The sequence below is a fragment of the Saccopteryx leptura genome, chromosome 5 (genome assembly GCF_036850995.1).
Source record: "Saccopteryx leptura isolate mSacLep1 chromosome 5, mSacLep1_pri_phased_curated, whole genome shotgun sequence".
NCBI lineage: Eukaryota > Metazoa > Chordata > Mammalia > Chiroptera > Emballonuridae > Saccopteryx > Saccopteryx leptura.
This window is the reverse complement of record NC_089507.1, coordinates 70,112,606-70,136,040: the sequence shown is the minus strand read 5'-3', so window position 1 is coordinate 70,136,040 and position 23,435 is coordinate 70,112,606. Positions and strand designations below refer to the sequence as shown.

Below are 23,435 nucleotides of genomic sequence, written 5' to 3'. Positions count from 1 at the left end.
CATCATACTTAAAACTAGAAGCTTTCCTATGAAGATAAGGCAGGAAGGCATAGATGTCCTCTCTCATTAGTCCTTTTCAACATTGTGCTGGGGACTGATGCTACCTTACTTCAAGACTACAATAATCAGGACAGTGCAGTATCAACAAAAGAATAGACAGATCATAGAACAGAATAGAGACATACATAAATATAGTGAACTGACCTCTAATAAAGGAGCAAAGGTAAAACAATGGAGCAAAGATAGTATTTAACAGATGGTGCCGGAACAAACGGAGTGTCACATACAAAAATATGGCATAGACTTAACACCCTTTGCAAAAGTTAATTTAAGGTGAATCATAAACCTAAATGGAAAACACAAAACTATAAAACTCCTAGAAGATAACACAGAAGAAAACATAGATGACATTGGATATGGCAAAGACCTTTTAGATACAACATCAAAGGCATGGCCCATTAAAGAAATAATTGGTAAGCTACCAATTATTAAAACACTTCATTAAAATTACAGTGTTTGATCTGTGAAAGATACTGTCAAGAGAATGAGGAGACAAACCACAGATGAGGAGAAAATATTTGCAAAGGATATCTGATAACACTTAAAACTCAAAGAACACTTAAAACTTAACAATAGGCAAACAAACAACCTTGATTAAAAAATGGACAAGAGACCTCAACAGACACTTAATCAAAGAAGATATAAAGAGAGTAAATAAGCATATAAAAGATATTCCATATTATATGCCATTCTAGAATTGAAAATGAAAATAATGGGTACTATGCTTGGCCTGTGGTAGCACAGTGGATAAATCATTGACCTGGGATGCTGAGGTCACTGGTTCAAAGCCCTGGGCTTGCCTAGTCAAAACAAAACAATCAGCCTGACCAGGTGGTGGTGCAGTGGATAGAGCGTCAGACTGGGATGTGGAGGACCCAGGTTTGAGACCCCGAGGTCACCAGCTTGAGCACAGGCTCATCTGGTTTGAGCAAAGTTCACCAGCTTGAGCCCAAGGTCACTGGCTTGAGCAAGGGGTCACTCGGTCTGCTGTAGCCCCCCAATCAGGGCACATATGAGAAAGCAATCAATGAACAACTAAGGAGCCACAACGAAGAATTGGTGTTTCTCATCTCTCTCCCTTCCTGCCTGTCCCTATCTGTCCCTCTCTCTGACTCTCTCTGCCTCTGCCACAAAAAATAAAAACAAACAAAAACACACAACGACCAACAATGAATGAACAACTACAGTGAAGCAGCTATGAGTTGACACTTCTCACTGCCCCTCCCCTCTCTCTCCTCTATCTGTAAAATCAATAAATATAATCTTCAAACAAATAAAATAATGGATACTCTTATATACCTATTAGTAAGACCATATTTCAGAACACTGACAACATCAAATACTGTTCAGGTTATGGAGTAACAGGAACTCTCATTCATTGCTGGAGAAATACAAATTGGTTCAGCCACTTTGAAAGACAGTTTGGCAGTTTCTTACCAAATGAAACATACCCTTACATGGGATCTGTCAATTATGTTCCTTCATATTTACCCAAATGAGCTGAAAACTTGTCTTCACAAAAACCTCAATGTGGATGTTTATGGCAACTTTATTTATAATTTCTAAAATGGAAGCAACCAAGATATCCTTTGGTAGGTGAATGGATAAACTGTGGTACATCCAGACAATGGCATATTATTCAAGGCCAAAAAGAAATGAGTTCTCAAGCAATGAAAAGACACAGAGGAAACTTAAATGCATATTATTAAGTGAAGAAGTAAATCTGGAAAAGCTATATACTGTATGATTCTAGCTATAAAACATTGAGGAAAAGACAATTATACAAACAGTAAAGAGATTGGTGGATTGTTAGGGCAAGATAACCATTTTGTATGATATTATGATGATGGATTATATATCATTATGCATTTGTCAAAATCCATAGAATGTACACTAAAGGCAAATTCTAAATTCTAATTTAAACTATGAACTTTGGGTGATTATGATGTGTTGATCAACAAGTGACCACTCTGGTGTGGTATGTTGATAGTAGAGAGGTGTGTGTTTGGTAGAAGAATAGAGGATATATGAGAAATCTCTACACGTTCCACTCAATTTTGCTGAGAACCTAAAACTACTCTGAAAAATAGAAGAAAAATGACTTTGAAAGTAGTGGCCACATAGAGAAAACCATAAGCAATAAATATCCAATATTTAATCTATTTTTTTTTATCTAAAAAATGTGTGGTTCTAAAAAATAGCAGGAATATGAAAGAATAGAAAATTTCATTATTTATGTTAAAAAAGCTTTAAAATTGGCACCTGGCTGGTTAGCACAGTTGGTTAGAACGTTGTTTAGATACACCAATGTTGTGGGGTTGTGAGTTCAGTCCCCATCAGGGCAGAAACAAGAATCAACCAGTAAATGCATAAATAAGTGGAATAACAAATCAATGTTTCTCTCTCTCTCTAAAATTATACACACACACACACACACACACATACACACACACACACTGTTAAAAGAAAGATTTGGGTTTAATCATAGAAATGCTTAAAGATAATAAAATCCATATTAATACTTTTATATTAAAGAATTTTTCCTTATGTTTATTTTATATATTTGTATTATTGCATAGAATTTGGCTTATTTAAATATGAGAAAAATTTGCCCATCCAATTGCAAATGTGTAATTAAATAAGTAATTTAAGCTTTTGGTTTAAAGATATATTCTTACTAAGTTTGTAGAAAATGAAGGAACATTTAAAAGAACTAAAATTGACCATATTTATTATTTTAATTACTTGCTTTATATGGGTTATTTGAGTACTTGGTAAGGTTCAGTTTATTAAATTAGAAATAGGAGTACTTTAGTGTGCAGAAAAGAGTTATCACAGCAAGTCAGAAATTGCTATCCTTAGCAAGGCCTGCCCTCCAAGAAAAGGTTCTGTTGTGAGTGGCACGGGCAGCTTGATTGCTCTACTTGTGAAACAGACATCAAGAGATTTTGGAAGCATGATTTTTTGGTATCCAGGAAGTTGGTGACAGTTGTTCCTGGTGCCTGTGGAAAAGAAAAAAAAGAAAAAAAGAAAGAAAGAAAGTCTTGCTCTCAAGATTGGTCCTTGGCTGGTATCTGGGAAGGTGGATTACAGTCAACAGTTAACTGATAAGAGTGGTTCAATTTGCTGAGACTGTTTGTGTAAATAATATGGTTTATATATTGAATTTCTGCTCACCTTTTGGGAGTCTGAAGTTTTGATACATTCTAGGCAGAATGTGTCTACATACCCAGCCCCCAATAAAAACCTTGGGCTTGAAGTCTCTAGTAGGTTTCCCTGGGACAGAATATTACACACATATTGTTGAATTGTCATTGCTGGGAAGAGTGTGCTCTGTGTGACCTCTTGTGGGAGGGTGAGGGCAAGAGTGAGACAATAGAAGGAGTTCTCTAGATTCTGCCTGTGGCTTTCCTTTATAATCTAGCTATGTAGACTTACTATGTTGTTATAAATCTTAACTATGAGTAGAGGTATATACTGAGTTCTGTAAATCCTTCCATGAATCTCTGAACATGGGGGTGGTGGGCCCCCAACACACTAAAGAAAAGTAAATATTTTCTTCCAAGTACAGTTTAAAGTATTTGGAAGTGTTTAATTGACTGTGTTTATAAATTAGACCAAATATTATTGAAAGATCTCTTAGGACATTGATAAGAGTGTGGTGGTTACGGGGGGGAGGGGGGAATGGGAGAGGGATAGGGGGTGGGGAGGGGCACAAAGAAAACAAGATAGAAGGTGACAGAGGACAATCTGACATTGGGTGGTGGGTATGTAACATAATTGAACGACAAGATAACCTGGACTTGTTATCTTTGAATATATGTATCCTGATTTACTGATGTCACCCCATTAAAAAAATAAAATTATTTAAAAAAAAAAAAAAAAAGAAAGATCTCTTAGTATTTGTGAACTGAATTTACAGGATTAAGGAAATTAGAGTCTTGAATTTGTAACTTTATTTACCTAATATTAATTTTTAAAGCCCAAGTAAACTTTTTTAAAAAAAAATAGGAGAAGACCAAACTAATGTGCATATCAAGAATTCACGTAAGCATGGAAATTCCCCAAGTAGATTCTTAAATTTACTTGTTTTTTATTTTAAATGTATTTGTTCCCGTTTTTTCTTTTTTTAAAAATTATTTTTATTTATTTATTCATTTGAGAGAGAGAGAGAGAGAGAGAGAGAGAGAGAGAGAGAGAGAGAAGGGGGGAGGAGCAGGAAGCAGCTTTGACTCCCATATGTGCCTTGACCGGGCAAGCCCAGGGTTTTGAACCAGCAACCTCAGCATTCCAGGTCGACGCTTTATCCACTGTGCCACCACAGGTCAGCCCAAGTAGATTCTTTTTTTTTTTTTTAACTTTATTTATTGGTTTTACAGAGACAGGAGAGAAAGGGGAACATGGAATAGGAAGTATCAACTCATAGTTGCTTCATATTAGTTGTTCATTGCTTGCTTGTTGTATGTGCCTTGACCAGGGAAGCCCAGGGTTTTGAACCTGCAACCTTGGCATTCCAGGCCAAAGGCTTATCCACTGCGCCACCACAGGTCAGGCCCAAGTAGATTCTTGACTAAACTTTTTTTTTGTGTGTGTGTGTGTGACAGAGACAGAGAGAGAGAGAGAGAGACAGATAGGGACAGACAGGCAGGAAGGGAGAGAGATGAGAAGCATCAATTCTTTGTTGAGGCACCTTAGTTGTTCATTGATTGCTTTCTTATATGTGCCTTGATCGGGGGGCTACAGCAGACTGAGTGACCCCTTGCTCAAGCCAGCAACCTTGGGCTTAAGCTGGTGAGCCTTGCTCAAACCAGATGAGCCCACACTCAAGCTGGTGATCTCTGGGTTTCAAACCTCGGTCCTCCACATCCCAGTCTGACACTCTATTTACTGCGCCACCACCTGGTCAGGCTTGACTAAGCTTTTAAGTCCACAGAGGTGTCCCTCAAAAGCATCAAGAAAACTCAAATTCAGTGTATCTCATCAGCCCACAACAGGTTATTTGTCTTCTTAGTCTCTGGCTGTAGGGCATTTGTTAAGATCAATCAAAATTCTGTATTACTAGCATTTCAGTTAAAAAAAAGTAGCCTAGGATCCAGTACATAGGAGTTCAATTGAACTCACGTAATAGCTGGTCAATTTATAGTGTTAAAGACTTAGGCCCTGGCCGGTTGGCTCAGTGGTAGAGCGTCGGCCTGGCGTGCGGGGGACCCGGGTTCGATTCCCGGCCAGGGCACATAGGAGAAGCGCCCCTTTGCTTCTCCCCCCCCCTTCCTCTCTGTCTCTCTCTTCCTCTCCCGCAGCCAAGGCTCCATTGGAGCAAAGATGGCCCGGGCCCTGGGGATGGCTCCTTGGCCTCTGCCCCAGGCACTAGAGTGGCTCTGGTCGCGGCAGAGCGACCCCCCCCCAGGGGCAGAGCATTGCCCCCTGGTGGACAGAGCGTCGGCCCTGGTGGGCGTGCCGGGTGGATCCTGGTCGGGCGCATGCGGGAGTCTGTCTGACTGTCTCTCCCTGTTTCCAGCTTCAGAAAAATACAAAAAAAAAAAGACTTAGGAAAAGTTCATTAAAATTAGCTTTTTAATATTCTTTAATGCCCTTGACAGATTTGTCCATTGAATAAAGAGTTTAATGGGGTCTCTAGTAGAGTAGAGCAGTCATGACTGAAACCTACTTCTTATGAATTAACAAAATACTGCTTGAGATCCTTAGTATAAGGAGAAAACAGTGACTTTCTCCCCATTCCTAGCAGAGTACTTGGCACTTAGTAAACCCAGTACATGCAGAGTGGGCAAAAGGAGGTTGTGCACTGTTGAGTTCCTTGTACATAAGAGTAATAAAAATTCTCCTCCTGCCAGAAAAATAAATATTGAATTTGAGGATATGAGAGTGGGGAAATGCCTGAGAAGCAAGAAGAGTGTGAGCAAAGGAACAGAGGTGAGAAAACAAGAGGTGTAATTGTGAGGTGCACGCTGACCCTCTAGCACTGCAGCACAGCTGTCTTGCAGAAGAAGAGTGGAGAAAGGCCTCTCAATACCAGTTGTGGTGGCTGTGCTTCTCAGGCATAGGGGTTTGGAGTATATTCTTTCAGTAGGGAGAAGAACAAATGGGGTTTCAATAGGCAATGATGAGAAGAAAGACTTTGGTGGCTTTAGAATAAAGGTTATATGGGAACAAGGTATAGGATAGTTTATAGGTTGGATTAGAGGAGAGAGTGTTAGCAGAGAATCATTAGAAAACAATCCAGATATAATGGAATAATGGGCTCAGCTAAGATCAGAGGGAATGGGAAGAGAGATTCCTTAAACATTGGAAAGGAGGAAGTGATGGGACTGGTGACCACATACAAAGGAAGGATAAGAGTATGTTTATGAAAGTGCAAGAGGAGGATAACATTTCAGAATGAAGTGTGCATCTGTGGGTTGTTTTCATTATATCTACTTTTTTTGTTTTTTGTTTTTTTATCCCAAGGCAGTTAGAATCAATGTACATATTGAAAGGTAGTGTGAGAAGAAAAGTTTAGACCGTGTGACCATTCCAAGAAAGAATAGAACTTTTGCAACTCAAAATAGAACTGGAATATATACTCTAGGGTTTTGATACTTGCATAATTTTTAGAATCTTGGCTTTACTTTAAAAACCTCAGGAGAGTCAAGTAGTCCATACCTAGAGGAATAATGTGGGTAGTGATGAACTGGGATGTTGGAATCTCCTGGGGTCTTTGAAAGACCTTGCAAGTCTTTTGTTAGAAAAGAGCCCAAAATACAAACCCCTTTGGTGGTTGTGTTTCAGGAAAGAGGACAGGCCGTCAAGTTTTCCACCAGTGGAAGTTGAAGGAAACATAACCACAGGAACTTTTCGATGTTTCCTAATGTGCCCCCTCTGGTAGCCATGCTTCAGGAAAGGGTGAATAGCTTCTGGCCAAGGAGGAAGCAGCTTTAAGAAAGTAGAGCCAAAACAAAGAATTGGCAGTGCTCTTCAGAGGCTTTTTAGCATTGTTCAGGCCAACCTGACCTTCCTGTTCCTGTTGTGGAATTCGCAAACATATTTTGTTTTTAACTGATAAAAATTGTTGCAGCTTAGCTCCCGGATTTCAAGTCTATTTCCATACAGAACCCACTACTACCCTCATTATGAAATCAAATGCTCAGTGGTGGGATTCAAATAATTTAAGAAATGGTTCTTTGCCTTAATGACTGTTTTAAGTATAAAAAAAATGATATACCAAAAGGTAGTTTATTATTTCATGCATTTAATACTTAAATAAGAACAATAAGAGAGGCACACAAAACCATATTATGTTATGAGGAAGAGCTTTAAAATATTAATAAAAATATTAAATAATATCTGACTAAAACAATAAAACTGTTATTTAAGATATTTCCATATTGATTTTTGATCGGCATCCTCATTTGCAATTTTCTTTGCTTCTATCCGAGCATCACCTGCTGTATGCTTTATCCTTAACCATCTATTTACTGTAGGAGTAGGATCCCCTTCCTTTAGAGGTAGGCTGATTAGATGAATAGTCATTGTGTTTGATATATTAGAAACAGTTAGGTGACTTCTCTGAACATATTATGTTTATCTTTGAAAATGCCCTTTCCACTTCTGCTGAGCTTACACAGCAATTGTTCTGACAATATTTTTAGCTCTTCAAATACTTTCAGAAATTGCATAGTTCTGGGAATTTTTTAAAACGTTTTTCACAAAATCTCAATAATCATTAAATATCAACTTGGTAATTTAAAATGTCATTAAATACAAACAATTATTCTTCAGCTGTTTTCCATGGAACTAGCACTTCTTCAATATTCTAGTAATCTGGCTTCAACAAATTGAGATATTGTAATTTATTCCTATCTTGAAGTTTATTGTAATTTATTCCTATCTTGAAGTTGGCTACAACTTGATTTTAAATGTTCACAATCCATTAGCTACAGGCACTCAGAATATGCTGTTGTGCAAGTGAAAGTTAAAAAAGAGTAAGGCATGTAAATTTGTGATTTCCACATTGGGTGGCTAACCAGGTGCCCACCTTAGAGAGAACCCTGATTACAAGTGTCATTTTAACAACCAGTTCACTGAACTCAACAAAAAATTAGGTATCAGCCTGACCAGGCGGTGGCACAGTGGATAGAGCATCAGACTGGGATGCAGAGGACCCATATTTGAGACCCCGAGGTCACCAGCTTGAGCGCGGGCTCATCTGGCTTGAGCAAAACACTTACCAGCATGGACCCAGGTCCCTGGCTCGAGCAAGGGGTTACTCAGTCTGCTGTAGCCCCATGGTCAAGGCACACATGAGAAAGCAATCAACTAAGGTGTCGCAATGAAAAACTAATGATTGATGCTTCTCATCTCTCTCCGTTCCTATCTGTCAGTTCCTATCTATCCCTTTCTCTGACTATCTCTGTCCCTGTAAAAAAATAAATAAATAAATAAAATAAATAAATAAATTAGGTATCAGTTCTGCTGAACCAGTGCAAACTGGCTGAGTCCTACCACTGCAAATATTCCTATAAATAGCCGAATCTCCATAGCCAGTGCCTCCAAAGCAATGCAATCAATCCTTCTCTGATGGAGAGAATAACCAATCTCTTTTCACCAAAAGGAGCCGAAGTCCTTTATTCCTTCAAAGCACTGTAAACCAACCCCCCATTTATTGTAGGCAACAGAACATATTAAATAAAACGAAGCTTTCTTGCTCTGCCAAGTAAGGCCAACTCATCCAATACTGATAAATGGACTGAAGATATGCAAAACTTTTACATACATGTGGACCATTGTGACTACAGTGGTGATCAACTTTATGCCTATCCCTTTAGTTATCTATCACTGTCTGTGTCCAAATGGTACACTAAGCAAATATACTCAAAAATCCCATACCTGTTATTTTTGTAGCAGGGAACTGCCTTGCTTGAATTCTTTCTAGGTGGGGCATGTTAGCTCTTTTAGAAGAAGCAAAAGCCTTTCCTGCTTGAGGAGAAGAAAACTAGAGAAACAGAGAAAGGAAAGAGAAGGTTTGCAAAGTGACTCAAAGGTAATAATTATATGTAGAAGGTTACCTTTCTCTCAGGTTTGGAACTGAAACACACCTTTGGTCCAATTGCTGCTTTAGAACCTTCTGGTGCAAAAATGGAGAATAAATATCTCAGGCTAGTCTGTAGAAATTAACTTTGTGCCACTGGAATCAAATTTTTATTTTGATAACATCAGTAACAGTCAGTTGCCCTTTTTCTTTCTCCAGTTTAAAGAAAAACTAATTTCTTAGGTGTAGCTCTCAAATTATTTCAGAGCTCCCATACTGAAACATTCTAATTAAACCCCTTTGGAGAAAGAGTCCTACCATTTGTTAACAACTTTCTTTGAAAACCAGCCATGATTGCCCATTCCCTGCAGCCCTGGCTCATCAAATCCATTTGTTAGAATACAGTTGTCATTAACAATTTACAAAGGAAATTGAAGGAACAGATGAGTACTTCCTTGCTCTGGTTTTTCCCTCAGTTCTTTCATTTCTTTATCTCCCCCTTAATCTCTTCCCCAATTCTGTTTTTACATCTCCAGTTGCTAAATAATCTGCAATACAATTTTTTAATTACCCTCAGTATTTTTATTGATTATGTCAGCCTAAAAATAAAAAGCCAATGTGAGGCAACAAATATTCATCTGAAATCATAAAATAGCTGTTCAGCAAGCATTGATTCAGATGGAAAACCAAAGTGTTCCAATGACACAGTGAAGGCAAGGGGTTTTTATGAGAATGGGAAAGGAAATAATTACATGAGTAGAAGAAAGAAATTTCTATCAGGTAAAGATGCTAATTCTAAAGAATGTCTTTAACTTTTAGTCTGGTGGGAGTCAGGATGTGTATCTCCTATTAGCTTTACAAATAGTTGTTTGAAATACAATATTTGTTTGGCCCATTCCAAAGGTTATTTTCACCCAGTTCAAACATTTCAAAGGTTCAAGGAGGCAAGGTATTTCCTCTGAAATGGCTGACTTAGCTCTATTTTAAAATGGATCCACTTATGCCAACTTTTCACAGTTATAAATGGAATCTCATTTTATTATTGCTTTGTTGAAGATCCTACAGTTTCATAAAGTTCTATTTAAATGGACAAACTGCCATCCTAGAGTAAGGAATTCAGATGGCAGTAAAAGAGAAAAGGGAAACTAAGGAGAGGTTCATGCTACTAAATTATTAAAAGAAAACATTCAACAAAAATAATCTAAATTTGTTGAGGGACATTAATGAACATTTTCCCATGTTGGGGGCAACTCATGGAGTACAGCAGTTGATAAGACCATTTGAGCCAAGCATGATAGTACTATACCTATATCTGTGTTGTGATCTTGGCTTCTTTCTATATTCAGAATGAATACATTATTGTTTATTTTTTTAGAAAAATACTTTATTGAAATTTACCATAAATTTTAAGTGTACCATTCAATGAGTATTATTAGTAAATTCATAGAGTTGTGTAACCATTATTAATCCATCTTTAGAACCTTTCTATTACCTCAAAAAATTTTCTGCAGACCTATGCTTACTAGTGCCAGTTGTGCCCCCTTCCCCCCTCCCCCTTGTCTTCCAACTGAGATGAGTAGATGGTCTCCTGGAAGCTGGTGTGTTAGTCTCCATGTAAAAATATTTGTTGTCTGTGTTTCTGGAAAAAGTGTCTGAATAAAGCTATTGTGAAAGATAAAAATTAAAAGTAACTTTTGTCATTGAAAGGCCTATGACCTGATTAATTGAATAAATTTTGTTATTCAGTATAATTGGTGTTAAAGGACATTGAACTAGAGGACAGTTCTTCTGATGCGGAAAGTTTGTCTAATGAGATCTTGTTGGCTGGCAAGTTGCAGATGACATTCGCAGTGGTCTTGGGTGTCCATCAGCAGAGAATCTTAAAATACCCAATAAAATTGAGGGTGTCCTTGCTAGTTATGATACCTGAAATGATGTAAGTGGGTTCACACAACAAAGAACAACTGCTGTCTTTCACAAACTCTAGTATTCTTTGTTTCCAAGACAGTGCTTGTTGCTGCTATTAACTGCTGTAAAAATTGGCCAGAGTCTTTCAATAAAAGAGGCAAAGCAACATTACATAGGACTTTCGCCTACCTGCTTTTGGCAGGTTGATTCTGTGGATTTAAAAACTTACTTTTCTAGGAGCTGATATGGTAACAATGCTCTTTTGAAAAACAAAATGCAGGTCAGACCTATCCTGTGGATTGTCTAAGAAAATATAGACCAAGCAGGCCCTGTGGAAGAGTAGCAGACCTCATTGATCAAGTGTGATGACAAGTAGTGGTATTGATAAAATGTACTAAAGTCTACTCTTACAGTAGATGGGAAATAAGTGAGATAAAGGATAGGTTTGGTCAAAGACCCCGTGAGGCTCTAGAGGTTTCTTCCTTACCCACGAAATGAGGCAGCACAGTCAGTTTTTTGTTTTTGTTTTTTTGGGTTTTTTTTGTATTTTCTGAAGTTGGAAACGGGGAGGCAGTCAGACAGACTCCCGCATGCGCCCGACTGGGATCCCACTGGCATGTCCACCAGGGGGCGATGCTCTGCCCATCCGGGGCGTTGCTCTGTTGCAACCAGAGCCGTTCCAGCGCCTGAGGCAGAGGCCATAGAGCCATCCTCAGTGCCCAGGCCAACTTTGCTCCAATAGAGCCTTGGCTGCGGGAGGGGAAGAGAGAGACAGAGAGGAAGGAGAGGGGGAGGGGTGGAGAAGCAGATGGGTGCTTCTCCTGTGTGCCTTGGCCGGGAATTGAACTCGGTACTCCTGCACACCAGGCCGACGCTCTACCACTGAGCCAACCGGCCAGGGCCAGCACAGTCAGTTTTAAGGGAGGGCCAAAAGTGGAGATAATGTAGATCTGCATGACTTAACTCCATGGTGCAAGCCACTCTGGCCTGACCACATTGCTTAAACAGGATCAGGAACAAGAGAAAAGGCCCCTTGCAGAAATTTGTTCTGATCTTGCTGAGAACTTTGGACTGAAGTTCACTTAGTACATTCAGCACTACTTCTGACCCAGCTGTTTCTCCTTCCAAGAACAAACAGCCTCAGGCAAGGTTGAGATCCCTCCTTCTTCAGCTAGAACTGGAGGATTTTATGCATTGGTCAAAGTGTGTTGGGAATTTGATGGTGCTTAAAGTTGTCAAGCCTGTCAGCCCTTAGTGACAGTGGATCACAAGTTACTGTTACTGTGGTTCCCATTGGTGTACAGTAGAAATTTACTTTGAATGTGGAAACAAACCTTAAATTGGACAAAGAACTGGTGCAAGTGCATGAGTGGACTCTTTTGGGCCAATATACACCAAGATGTTGTCACTGATTATTGCTGGATGCATTATAGGAAGAGTAATGTTGGACCTGGCTGGGCAGCTCAGTTGGTTAGAGCATTATCCTGATGTGCCAAGGATGCAGATTTGATTCCTAGTCAGGGGACATACAAGAATCAATCAATGAATGCATAAATCAATAGAACAACAAATTAATGTTTCTCTCTCTCTCTAAAAATCAATTAAAAAAAAGTTATGTTTAAAAAAATATTCTTCCATCTTATTTATAGTCATTTCCCTTTCTCACCCCAAGCCCCAGACAATCACTAATCTACTTTCTAACTATAGCTTTTCCTTCTCTAAAAATTTCATTAAATAAAATCCTACATTCGTTTTGTCTGGCTTCTTCCACTTAGCATGTTTTTGAGGCTCATCCATCTTGTAGCATGAAACATTCATTTTTATTCCTGAAGTGTTCTATTGTATGGACATATTATATTTTGTTTATCTAATCACCAGTTGATGTACATTCAGAATGCTCCAAATTTTTGGCTATTATGAATAAAGTTACTGTAAATATTTGCTTACAGGCCTTTGTGGGAATATGATATTATGTCTCTCTTGGACAGATTCCTAAGAGTGAATTTACTGAATCTAAGAGTGAATTTGCTAAATTATAGGGTACATTTATGTTTAACTTTTTAAGAAACTCCCAAACTATTTTCCAAAGTAATTTTACCACTCTATATTCCTGCCAACAATGTATGAGGATTCCAGTTTCTTCACATTTTTTCACTAACACTTGTTATTGTCTGTCTTTTTTATTATAGTTACTTTAGTTGTGTGAAGTGGTATCTCATTGTGAATTTAATTTGTATTTCCCTAATGACTAAAGATGTTGAATATCTTTTTTCCCCATTGATTTGAGAAAGAGAGAGAGACAGAAGCATTAACTCACTGTTCCACTTAGTTGTTCCATTTAGTTGTGCACTCATTGATCACTTCTTGTACATGCTCTGACTGGGGACTGAACCCTTGACCTCGGTGCACCAGGACAGCGCTTTATTCATTGAGCTACCCGGCGAGGGCCTAAACATCTTTTCATGAGTTTATTGGCTATTCATGTCCTTGGTGAAATATCTATGTGAATCATTTTACCATTTTTAAATGTATTTATCTTCTTGGTATTGATTTGTAAGAGTTCTTTATGTATTCTGGATACAAGCTGTTTCTATCCCATAAATTTAAAAAAGGAAATATGCAATATTTCCATTTTCAATTTCATTTATAGAATGGACCCAAAATATATAAATGTTTTTTACTTACTGGGGTAAAAAAAATTCATGCTATATGTACAAATTGTGTATCAGATATATGATTTGCAAATATTTTCAGTCTGTGGCTTGTCTTTACATTTTCTTAATGGTTGAAATATATTGAAAACAATATTTACATAAAAGGTTTGTGGAGTCCTTGAAGCTTCTCTCTGGTACCCTAGAATTATCAGACTATAATTTGATACCCACTGCTAGTGAGCATTTCAGCAGTACTTAAACTCAGCAAGCTGAATAAGTCATCTTCAGCAGAATCGTGGACTGGTTGGGTTCAAAGAGAACTTACAATTAGCCAGACGCCTTTCTAGTTTTGTAAACTCCTTCCTGTTTGAATGACTTACTAGCAATGTTGGTATGTAAGGTCTAATGGAGTATTAGAAGCAAGGCTTGGATTTGAGGACAAACAAAAATATTAGGAGTCATGAGTTCAGTTAAGGCAGGAATACAAAGGGAGTAAATCAGTTATTTCCTGATAAGACTGGAGATTTACTTGTTGGCTCATGATAAAGAAATTTAGGCATCAAAGAGAAGTGAGGAAGAATTCTGAACTATGTAGAAACCAGGCTTTAATAGAAATCCACATCAATGCCTGTTGAACAATAATAAAGGAAAAAAAAAAACACCTCATGCTGTTATGGTGTATTGTGTTCACTATATAAGGGGCAACCTCACACTCTTACTTCAAACAAGCCCATGCCTCCTTTAGATTTATGATTTATGTATATTTCTTTTTGTATACCCCTTTATATTTACATCAGTCAATCATTTAACAATGAATTTATTGAGTGTCTATCATAAAGCTAGAAATTGGCCTTAAAAAGTAATTAATTTTCATACTTATAAAGAAGATACCAAAGCAAGCAATTATAAAGTTATGGACTAATATTATGACATATTTTATAAGTAGATATATTTATAAATATAAAATAATACTGTGATACCAAAAGTTGTTCTTTGGAAAGATCAACAAATTGGACAAACCATTAGCTAGAATAAGGAAAAAGAGAGAAGATTCAAATTATTCAAAACAGAAATGAAAGTTAAAATTGTACTACTGATTGTATAGAAACAAAAATTATTATAAAAGAATACTATGGGTCTTCAGAAAAATACAAAAATAAAAAAATAAAAAAATAAAATAAAATAAAAGAATACTATGGGCCCTGGCCAGTTGGCTCAGTGGTAGAGCATCGGCCTGGTGTGCAGAAGTCCCGGGTTCAATTCCCGGCCAGGGCACACAGGAGAAGCGCCCATCTGCTTCTCCAACCCTCCCCCTCTCCTTCCTCTCTGTCCCTCTCTTCCCCTCCCGCAGCCGAGGCTCCATTGGAGCAAAGATGGCCTGGGCGCTGGGGATGGCTCCTTGGCCTCTGCCCCAGGCGCTAGAGTGGCTCTGGTCGCAACAGAGCGACGCCCGGAGGGCAGAGCATCGCCCTCTGGTGGGCAGAGCGTCGCCCCTGGTGGGCGTGCCGGGTGGATCCCGGTCGGGCGCATGCAGGAGTCTGTCTGACTGTCTCTCCCTGTTTCCAGCTTCAGAAAAATACAAAAAAAAAAAAAAAAAAAAAAAAAAAAGAATACTATGAATAATTGTCTGTCAACAAATTGGATAACTCAGATAAGATGAACAAATTCCTAGAATTATACAATCTGCCAAAACCAATTCATAAAGAAATAGAAAACTGGAATATACCTGAGAAAATTCTGAGTTATTATTAAAAGACCTTCTAACAAAGCAAAGCAATGGGCCAAATGGCTTCTTAGGTAGATTCTGCCAAATATTTTAAGAAGAACTAACATTAATTCTTCTCAAACTCTTCCAAAAAATTAAAGAGCAGTGAACACTTCCTCACTCGTTCCATGAGATCAGTATTCCCCTAATGCCAAAGCTACACACAGGCACTACAAGAGAAGAAAATTATAGTCCACTATCCTTTGTGAATATAGATGCAAAAATTCTCAACATTATACTACAAACTGAATTATCAACATATCACAAGGATTATACACCATGACCAAGTGAGATTTAACACTGGACTGTGAGGATAGTTCAACATACAAAATCAATCAACATGTATTGATAGAAACACTACATTAATAGGATGAAGGAAAAAATACATGAACATTTCAATTGGTGCAGAAAAAGTATTTTAGAAAATTCAATACTCATCCATGATTAAAACCACACTCAGTAAAATGGAACAAGGAGCACAGTTTCCCTACATGATAAAGATCATATATGAAAACCCACAGCTAACGTAATACTCAATGGCAAAAGACTGAATGCTTTCCCCCTGAAATCAGGAGCAAGACAAAAGTGCCTACTTTTACTTCTGTTTATTCAACATAGTATTGGAAGTTCTTTTTTTTTTTTTTTTGTATCTTTCCGAAGCTGGAAACGGGGAGGCAGTCAGACAGACTCCTGCATGCGCCCGACCGGGATCCACCCAGCACACCCATCAGGGGCGTTGCTCTGTTGCGACCAGAGCCATTCTAGCGCCTGAGGCAGAGGCCACAGAGCCATCCCCAGCACCGGGGCCATCTTTGCTCCAATGGAGCCTTGGCTGCGGGAGAGGAAGAGAGAGACAGAGAGGAAGGAGAGGGGGAGGGGTGGAGAAGCAGATGGGCGTTTCTCCTGTGTGCCCCGACCGGGAATCGATCCTGGGACTTCCGCACGCCAGGCCGACGCTCTACCACTGAGCCAACTGGCCAGGGCCAGTATTGGAAGTTCTGACCAGCGCAATTAGGCAAGTAGATGAAAGGCATTCAAATTGGAAAGGATCTTACATAGGTTTTCACACACACAAAAATACCCTGTGAGAGTAATGAACGAATTCAGCAAAGTTTCAGGATATAAAATTAACATACAAAATCAGTTGCTTTTCTGTACTTAAACAAAGAACAATCTGAAAAAGATATTAAGAAAACAATTTCAGGCCCTGGGTGGTTAGCTCAATTGGTTAAAACACCATCTGAAACACCAAGGTTGTGGGTTTGATCCCTGGTCAGGGCACACATGAGAAGTGACCAAGAATTCACAACTAAACTAAACAACAAAATGAATGCTCTCTCTCTCCCTCTTCCTCTCTATCTCTAAAATCAATCAATAAAAAAAGGAAAACAATTTTATTTACAGTAGCATAAAAAGAATGTTAATAAATTTAGCCAAGGAAGTTGAAAGACTTGTACCCTGAAACTACAAAAAATGCTTAAAAAATTAAAGAAAACATAAATAAATGAAAACACATCCTGCGTTTACACGAAGATTACATGAAGTTGGGAGAGAGCAGGCAGCAATGGATAACAAGAGAGTTAAGACTCTGTTCTCTCCTGAGGGTGGGTATGCCCTCAACAGGTACTACTTCTGGAATTGCGAAGATATATTCACCTGGATACACAAAAACATTGGACAAGGCTTGCTTAAAAAACCTTTCACTATGCCAGACCAGGCGGTGGCGTAGTGGATAGAGCATGGGATGCCGAGGACCCAGGTTCGAAACTCCAAGGTCACCAGCTTGAGCGCAGGCTCATCTGGTTTGAGCAAAGCTCACCAGCTTGGACCCAAGGTCGCTGGCTCAAGCAAGGGGTTGCTCAGTCTGCTGAAGGCCCGCGGTCAAGGCACATATGAGAAAGCAATCAATGAACAACTAAGGTGTCCCAACAAAAAACTAATGTTTGATGCTTCTCATCTCTCTCCGTTCCTGTCTGTCTGTCCTATCTATCCCTCTCTCTGACTCTCTGACTCTCTCTCTGTCTCTGTAAAAACAAAACAAACAACAACAACAACAACAAAAACCCTTTCACTAAAAAAAACAAGTCCTCATTCCCTCAAGCAGCACAGCACCAGGCAGCGGCCGCCAGACTGTGGAAGCGGAAGCACGTGGACCGCATGATGGTGAAGCTCCTGCCGCGCTGTGGCCACTACAACACCGCGGAGAAGCTGGCGCCGCAGAGCTGCATCCAGGACGTAATGAACACGGAGGAGTCCTGGAGCCGTGCGAGAGGGACAGCAGCCTGGTCTGTGCAAGGTGGAGAGCCTCCAAAGCGAGCACGACGAGAAGCCGGGACGGAAGAGCGGCTCCCCTAAAGAAAGTAAGGCTCTTGGCATGGAAACCGTCAAAGGAAAACCAGAATTGAGTTGCTGGAGTTCAGACAAAGGATTCAGTAGTTCCTTGAACTCATCCGACAGAACAAGGCACTGGGCACTGTGAGACACGCTGGACACTGTGAGACACGCAAGGAAGCATTCAGTCAGGCCAGAGGGAGCAGCGGGACCACGCGCATGGCGAAGTCCACCGAGTCACGCGCATGCCGGCCTTCGCACCGGACACGCACATCTAGGACCTGCTAGACCCGGCCCGGCGGAGGGTGCTCATCTTCGGCTCCACCAGCGGGGGGACAACTCGGTGATCACCCTCACCCTGCAGGCGGCCTCTCGGCTGTGAAGACCCCACAGTGCTGCAGGAGGGTCGCAGCTCCAAGAGCCCGGACTGCCCTGTGCGCGGCCACCTTGCCCAGGGCCCACCGCGCCAGCTCCCGCCTGGTCTGCAAGATGAACGAGAACAACCCGCTCGTGATGCTGCCCGGCGGCTACATCTATGGCTACAATTCTCTGTTCCCTATCGGTGGAGATGATAAGGTTGTTTGTTCAAGAATCAGAGAGATCTTCCACTTCTCACAAGGCGAGAAAGTGTACATCACGTAGGCTTACCTCCCGGTCCCTCCTGCGGCGGTGTTTCTGTTTCTTGCGACCAAAGGCCCACAAGCAACGACACTTAGGAGGAGGGGAGGAGGAGGAGAGGAAGAAAGAGTGAACAGACTTGTACTTGAAAACCACATTTTGATTGTTGGATTTTGTACTGTGAGTCAACTAGTGATGCTTCTGAAAAGGATCTTCCCCGTTCAGAGACCTGAGTCCCACCTGACACCCGTGGAAACTCGAGAACATTACAGGAACAGTTTCCTCCCTGTGCTAATGAGCCCCGGGGAACAGGTGTGTCCTGTGCCGTGGCCCGTGGCCCGGAGGTGTCTCCTGCCGCGACTGAAGCACCGGGAGCTGGCACTCGGCAGAGCTGCTGCCACACGCCCATTGCCCTCGAGTGGACTTGCTTCTGCCTCCCCACCAGCGCAGCCTGTGCACCCGCGTGGGACCCACTGGGACCAGGTCTGCCAGGGTTTGTGGTGGTTCCATCATTTGGCTCTAAATGCTATCGGTCACAGAACCGAACAGTCCAGCTGAAGTAACCGCAACAAGTTGGGATCAAGTAAATCTTTGTAGTCGACACTGCCATCTGGTAGAAGTTTATACTTATTGCTCATTTTTGCATGTGGATGTTGTTTAGCTAATACACTGTAAATGTAAAACATGTTGATAAAAAGGTTGTCTGTTTTGTTTTTTAAGTGCTCATTAAAAAAAAAGAAGAGGCCCTGGCTGGTTGGCTCAGCGGTAGAGCGTCGGCCTGGCGTGAGGGGGAACCGAGTTTGATTCCCGCCAGGGCACATAGGAGAAGCGCCCATTTGCTTCTCCACTGCTCCCCCCCCCCTTCCTCTCTGTCTCTCTCTTCCCCTCCCGCAGCCAAGGCTCCATTGGAGCAAAGATGGCCCGGGCGCTGGGGATGGCTCCTTGGCCTCTGCCCCAGGCGCTAGAGTGGCTCTGGTCTCAGCAGAGTGACGCCCCGGAAGGGCAAAGCATCGCCCCCTGGTGGGCAGAGCGTCGCCCCTGGTGAGCGTGCCGGGTGGATCCCGGTCGGGCGCATGCGGGAGTCTGTCTGACTGTCTCTCCCTGTTTCCAGCTTCAGAAAAATACAAAAAAAAAAAAAAAAAAAAAAAAGAAGAAGAAGAAGAAATTATAGGGCATGATTGTACTCTGTAATCTACCCAGTTAGGAATTTATAACTTATTAAAGCATCCTTTTTTTTGGTCCGCATTGTCAAACAGAATGGAAGTGATCAGCTTGAGAAAGTATTAGGTTGAGATTAGGTTGTAATATAACTTTAGCCTGAAAATAAACTGACATCAATTAGAAGAAATCACAAACTAAAATATTTTTAAAAATTAGACTAAAAACAAGGAAGAAAGTTTTTGTTGTTTATTTTAGCCCTAATTTGGATGAGGATATGACTGAGTATTGTCAAATGTTTTTATATGCACATTTTACTGACTAAAAATGAACATATTTTTTATTAATTTTTCTTTTAAACTATTCATTTTTAATATAAAAGTTGTATATATGTATTATATCAAATTTAGAAAATTACACTGAAGTAGAAGAAAAAAGAATCAAATAATTTCTTGTAATGCCAACTATTTTCCATGTATAGATTTTTGGTTTGTTTTTATTTTACATAATTCTACAATGCTATATTCAGCTTACTATCTTGTTTTTAAAAATGTGGGGTTTTAGTCAATTTCATGTGTGTTTTCTCCATTTTTAGAAGTCCTCTCTTGGTTGGTTGCCTTTGCTGGAATTTTTTTCATCATCATCATTATTATTATTATTTTGTATTTTTCTGAAGTGAGAAGCAGGGAGGCAGAGAGACAGACTCCCCATGTACCCCACTGGGATCCACCCGGCAAGCCCACCAGGGGGCGATGCTCTACCCATCTGGGGCCATTCACCTGTTGCCACCGGAGCCATATCTAGCGCCTGAGGTGGAGGCCATGGAGCCATCCTCAGTGCTGGGGCCAACTTTGCTCTATTGGAGCTTTGGTTGTGGGAGGATAAGAGACAGAGAGAAAGAAGAGGAAGGAGGGGGCAGGGAAAGGCAAATGGGCGCTTCTCCTGTGTGCCCTGACTGGGAATCGAACCCAAGACATCCACAGGCTGGGAGGATGCTCTACCACTGAACCAACCAGCCAGGGCATTTTTTCATCTTTACTGATGTCAATCAAGTTTTATTCTTTAGAAGGTGTTTTTTCAATTTTGCAAACAGTTATTAAGAGCCACTTTAAAGAATTTTTCCCAATCTTGGCTTAAAATAACAAATGTATTTGTGTGTGGGTTTTTTTAAAGATGCCCCCCCCCCTTTGGTGAGAGGAGGGGAGATAGTGAGGCATACTCCCACATGCGCTGGGTTCTGGGTGCACCTGGCAAACCCCTCTGGGGCCAGTGCTGGAGTACAGAGCTTTAACGCCTGAGGCTGACTCACGGGGGCCAATTAAACCATCTTCAGCACCCGGCTGGGCTGCGAGGGAACCAATCGAGCCACTGGCTGTGGAGGGGAAGGGGAAGAGAAAGGGTAGAAGGAGGGGAGGAGAAGCTGATTGCCTCTCCTGTGTACCCTGACCAGGAAAGGAACAGAGAATATCCATACGCTGGGCCAGGCCGAGGCTCTATCCCCTGAGCCACCAGCCAGGGCCAAGGATCTGTAAAGTGACTCTGAAATTTAATTAAAAAAACCCACAAAATACCCTTCCAAGTGTTTGGGTGCTTCATAAATGTATACTTTTAAGTCCTTTAAAAGTATACACTATGGCCTAACCAGGCGGTGGTGCAGTGGATAGTGTCAGACTGGAATATGGAGGACCCAGGTTCGAGACCCTGAGGTTGCCAGCTTGAGCGCGGGTTCATCTGGTTTGAGCAAGGCTCACCGGATTGAGCCCAAGGTCGCTGGTTCCAGCAACAGGCCACTCGGTCTGCTGTAGCCCCCCAGTCAGAGCACATGAGAAATTAATCAATGAACAACTAAGGAGCCAGAACAAACAATTGATGTTTCTCATCTCTCTCCCTTCCTGCCTGTCTGTCCTTCTCTTTGACTCTCTGTCTCTGCCAAAAATAAATAAATAAAAGTATACACTATGGTATTTTTAATATTCTAAAAAAATGGTCTAATCAATATTTTTATATAGGACTCCCGGCTAAAATTATCTTATATGGGGTGAAGAATTAACAGTAGTTTCTTTTGTTGCTTTAAACAATTTAACTGATATAATGATTTTTGTTTGAAAATGCAAACCAGAAACTATCTAGATGCAAGTGCTAATTTCTGAGAGTAGATAGAGAAAGTGAATTTTGGCATAGCTATACACTTATTAAGCCTGATAACCAGCGCTTTTCCTGAATCTGCACAGTCTTTTTCCAGCTTTTCCATATGATCAGTGTATTGCAAAGAAGTGTTTATTACAGGAATGTGAAGAATGCATTTAAACTATTCCTAGTAGTATTTTCACTTAAGAAGTTTTCCCTCCACCACACCCCCGCGCCTCCCAGTAGATTTAGTTCCTGGTTTTACTGGTCCTGGGGATGCAGGAACCTAATTTCACAAAAGCTCTTTCAGTAAGAGACCATCTGCTTGCTCTGGATGGGCAACGTGTGAAGTTGAAAAAGCCTGGGCGTCAGTGTCTTCTGGTGCTTAAGTGCGTTGGCCACCGCCGGTAGTGACCAAATCCATCCAGGGCAGACGAGGTATTGATGATCCGTGGTGGCGTCCTGTGATTACCAACGTTCGTTCGTTTCTAACTGTGCGTTTTGTACGAGACAGAATTTTCGGTTTGTCCCTGCGTACTCCAGGACAGTCGTGTTTGTGGGCCCACAGGCGGTGGGGGCGGGTCCAGTGCGAAACTCGATACCTGTGCTACCCCCGACCCGGGCCCAGCCCCTGCGCTTATCGCAGCGGTACAGGCGGTACCACGCCCTCCGCGCTCCCGCCAGCGCAGACCCGAGAGCTCCCGGGCGAGAGGGTGGGGTCTCCGCCCTGCGGTCTTCGCGCCCGCAGCGAGGGTCATCGCTCCTGGACGTGACTGCGTCCTCGACCGCCACCCAGGGCCGCTGCCTTCTCAGGTGACCTTCGCGCGCGTGAGTGCTGGCTCGTGGGAGCGGCCCGGTGGGTGGGTTGGCCACGGGGCTGTGTGGTCCTTAGTCGGGGAAGGTCTTTTAGGGCTTTTCTCGCCCTCGAGCTGTGTCCTGAGTCCCTAGTTACAGTCCGAGTCCGGAGCGCAGCGGAGGGTCTAGTCCCGGATTGTCCGACAGAGTTTGGGAAGACGCGCCTGGAAAGGAGCCGGGTAGAATTTTGGAAAAGCTTCACGTTTGGAGAGCACAGTGTAAAAGCTTGCTGTCCATGTGAGCGAGGAGCTGCATCCTTTGGGTAGGTTGCTTAGAAAGGTCTGGTGGACTCACCTCCGCGTTCATATGAATGATTATTAGCGCTCTACTTCCATCACATGGACCGTGAGAGCCAAGCCCTTGAACTGCTGAGTGTGTAAGTGGTGCCAGCCCTTTGGGATGTTTGTGGCTTGAAAGGTTGGTGCGTATTGGGAATACATTTGGTAGAAAATAGAAAACTTCTCAATTGAGATGACTTAGATTTTAGTTGGTCCCTCCCAGTTTCATTTGATAGTGAGTATGAAAGACTCAACATATCCATGTTGTTGCAGAAAGCAAAGTTTCATTATTTTTTTTATGGCTGAGTAATATTCCACTGTATATATGTACCTCTTCTTCTTTATCCATTTGTTTATCTATGGACACATAGGTTGCTTGAACATCTTGGTCATTGTAAACAATGCTGCAATAGGAATGCATATGTCTTTTCACATTTTTCACATTAGTGTTTTGGATTTCTTTGGATAAATACCCAAAAATGAAGTTACTGGGTCTTTCTTTTCCTTCTTTGTTTCTTGTTTTAAAATCTTTTTTTTTTTTTTTTTTTTTTTTGGTGTGGTGTAAGTATTGCTACTCCAGATTTCTTACATTTCTATTTGCATGAAATATCCTTTTCTATTTCTTTACTTTTAATGTGTGTCTCTTTCCATCTGAA

At 41.1% G+C, this 23,435-nt stretch overlaps 2 protein-coding genes and 2 pseudogenes across 7 annotated transcripts in view; 3 read left to right on the top strand and 1 right to left on the bottom strand.

Annotated features, from left to right (window-relative positions):
* Positions 1 to 18,385, top strand: part of LOC136405553 (E3 ubiquitin-protein transferase MAEA pseudogene) — a 35,252-nt pseudogene extending 16,867 nt beyond the window's left edge.
* Positions 1 to 23,435, bottom strand: part of HERC3 (HECT and RLD domain containing E3 ubiquitin protein ligase 3) — an 809,237-nt gene that overhangs the window by 595,835 nt on the left and 189,967 nt on the right. The window lies entirely within an intron of this gene.
* ABCG2 (ATP binding cassette subfamily G member 2 (JR blood group)) overlaps positions 1 to 23,435 on the top strand; it is a 122,996-nt gene that overhangs the window by 28,917 nt on the left and 70,644 nt on the right. The window contains exon 1 of one of the 6 annotated variants that reach the window (XM_066384616.1): positions 22,006 to 22,084. The exons of 3 other annotated variants lie outside the window; for them this stretch is intronic. The gene's annotated coding sequence lies outside the window, so the exon portion shown is untranslated. Of the gene's footprint in view, positions 1 to 22,005; positions 22,085 to 22,353; positions 22,475 to 23,435 lie in introns of those variants that run through there. 2 more of the 6 variants (XM_066384620.1, XM_066384615.1) reach the window with 2 other exon arrangements.
* LOC136407412 (U11 spliceosomal RNA) lies at positions 2,940 to 3,066 on the top strand (annotated as a pseudogene).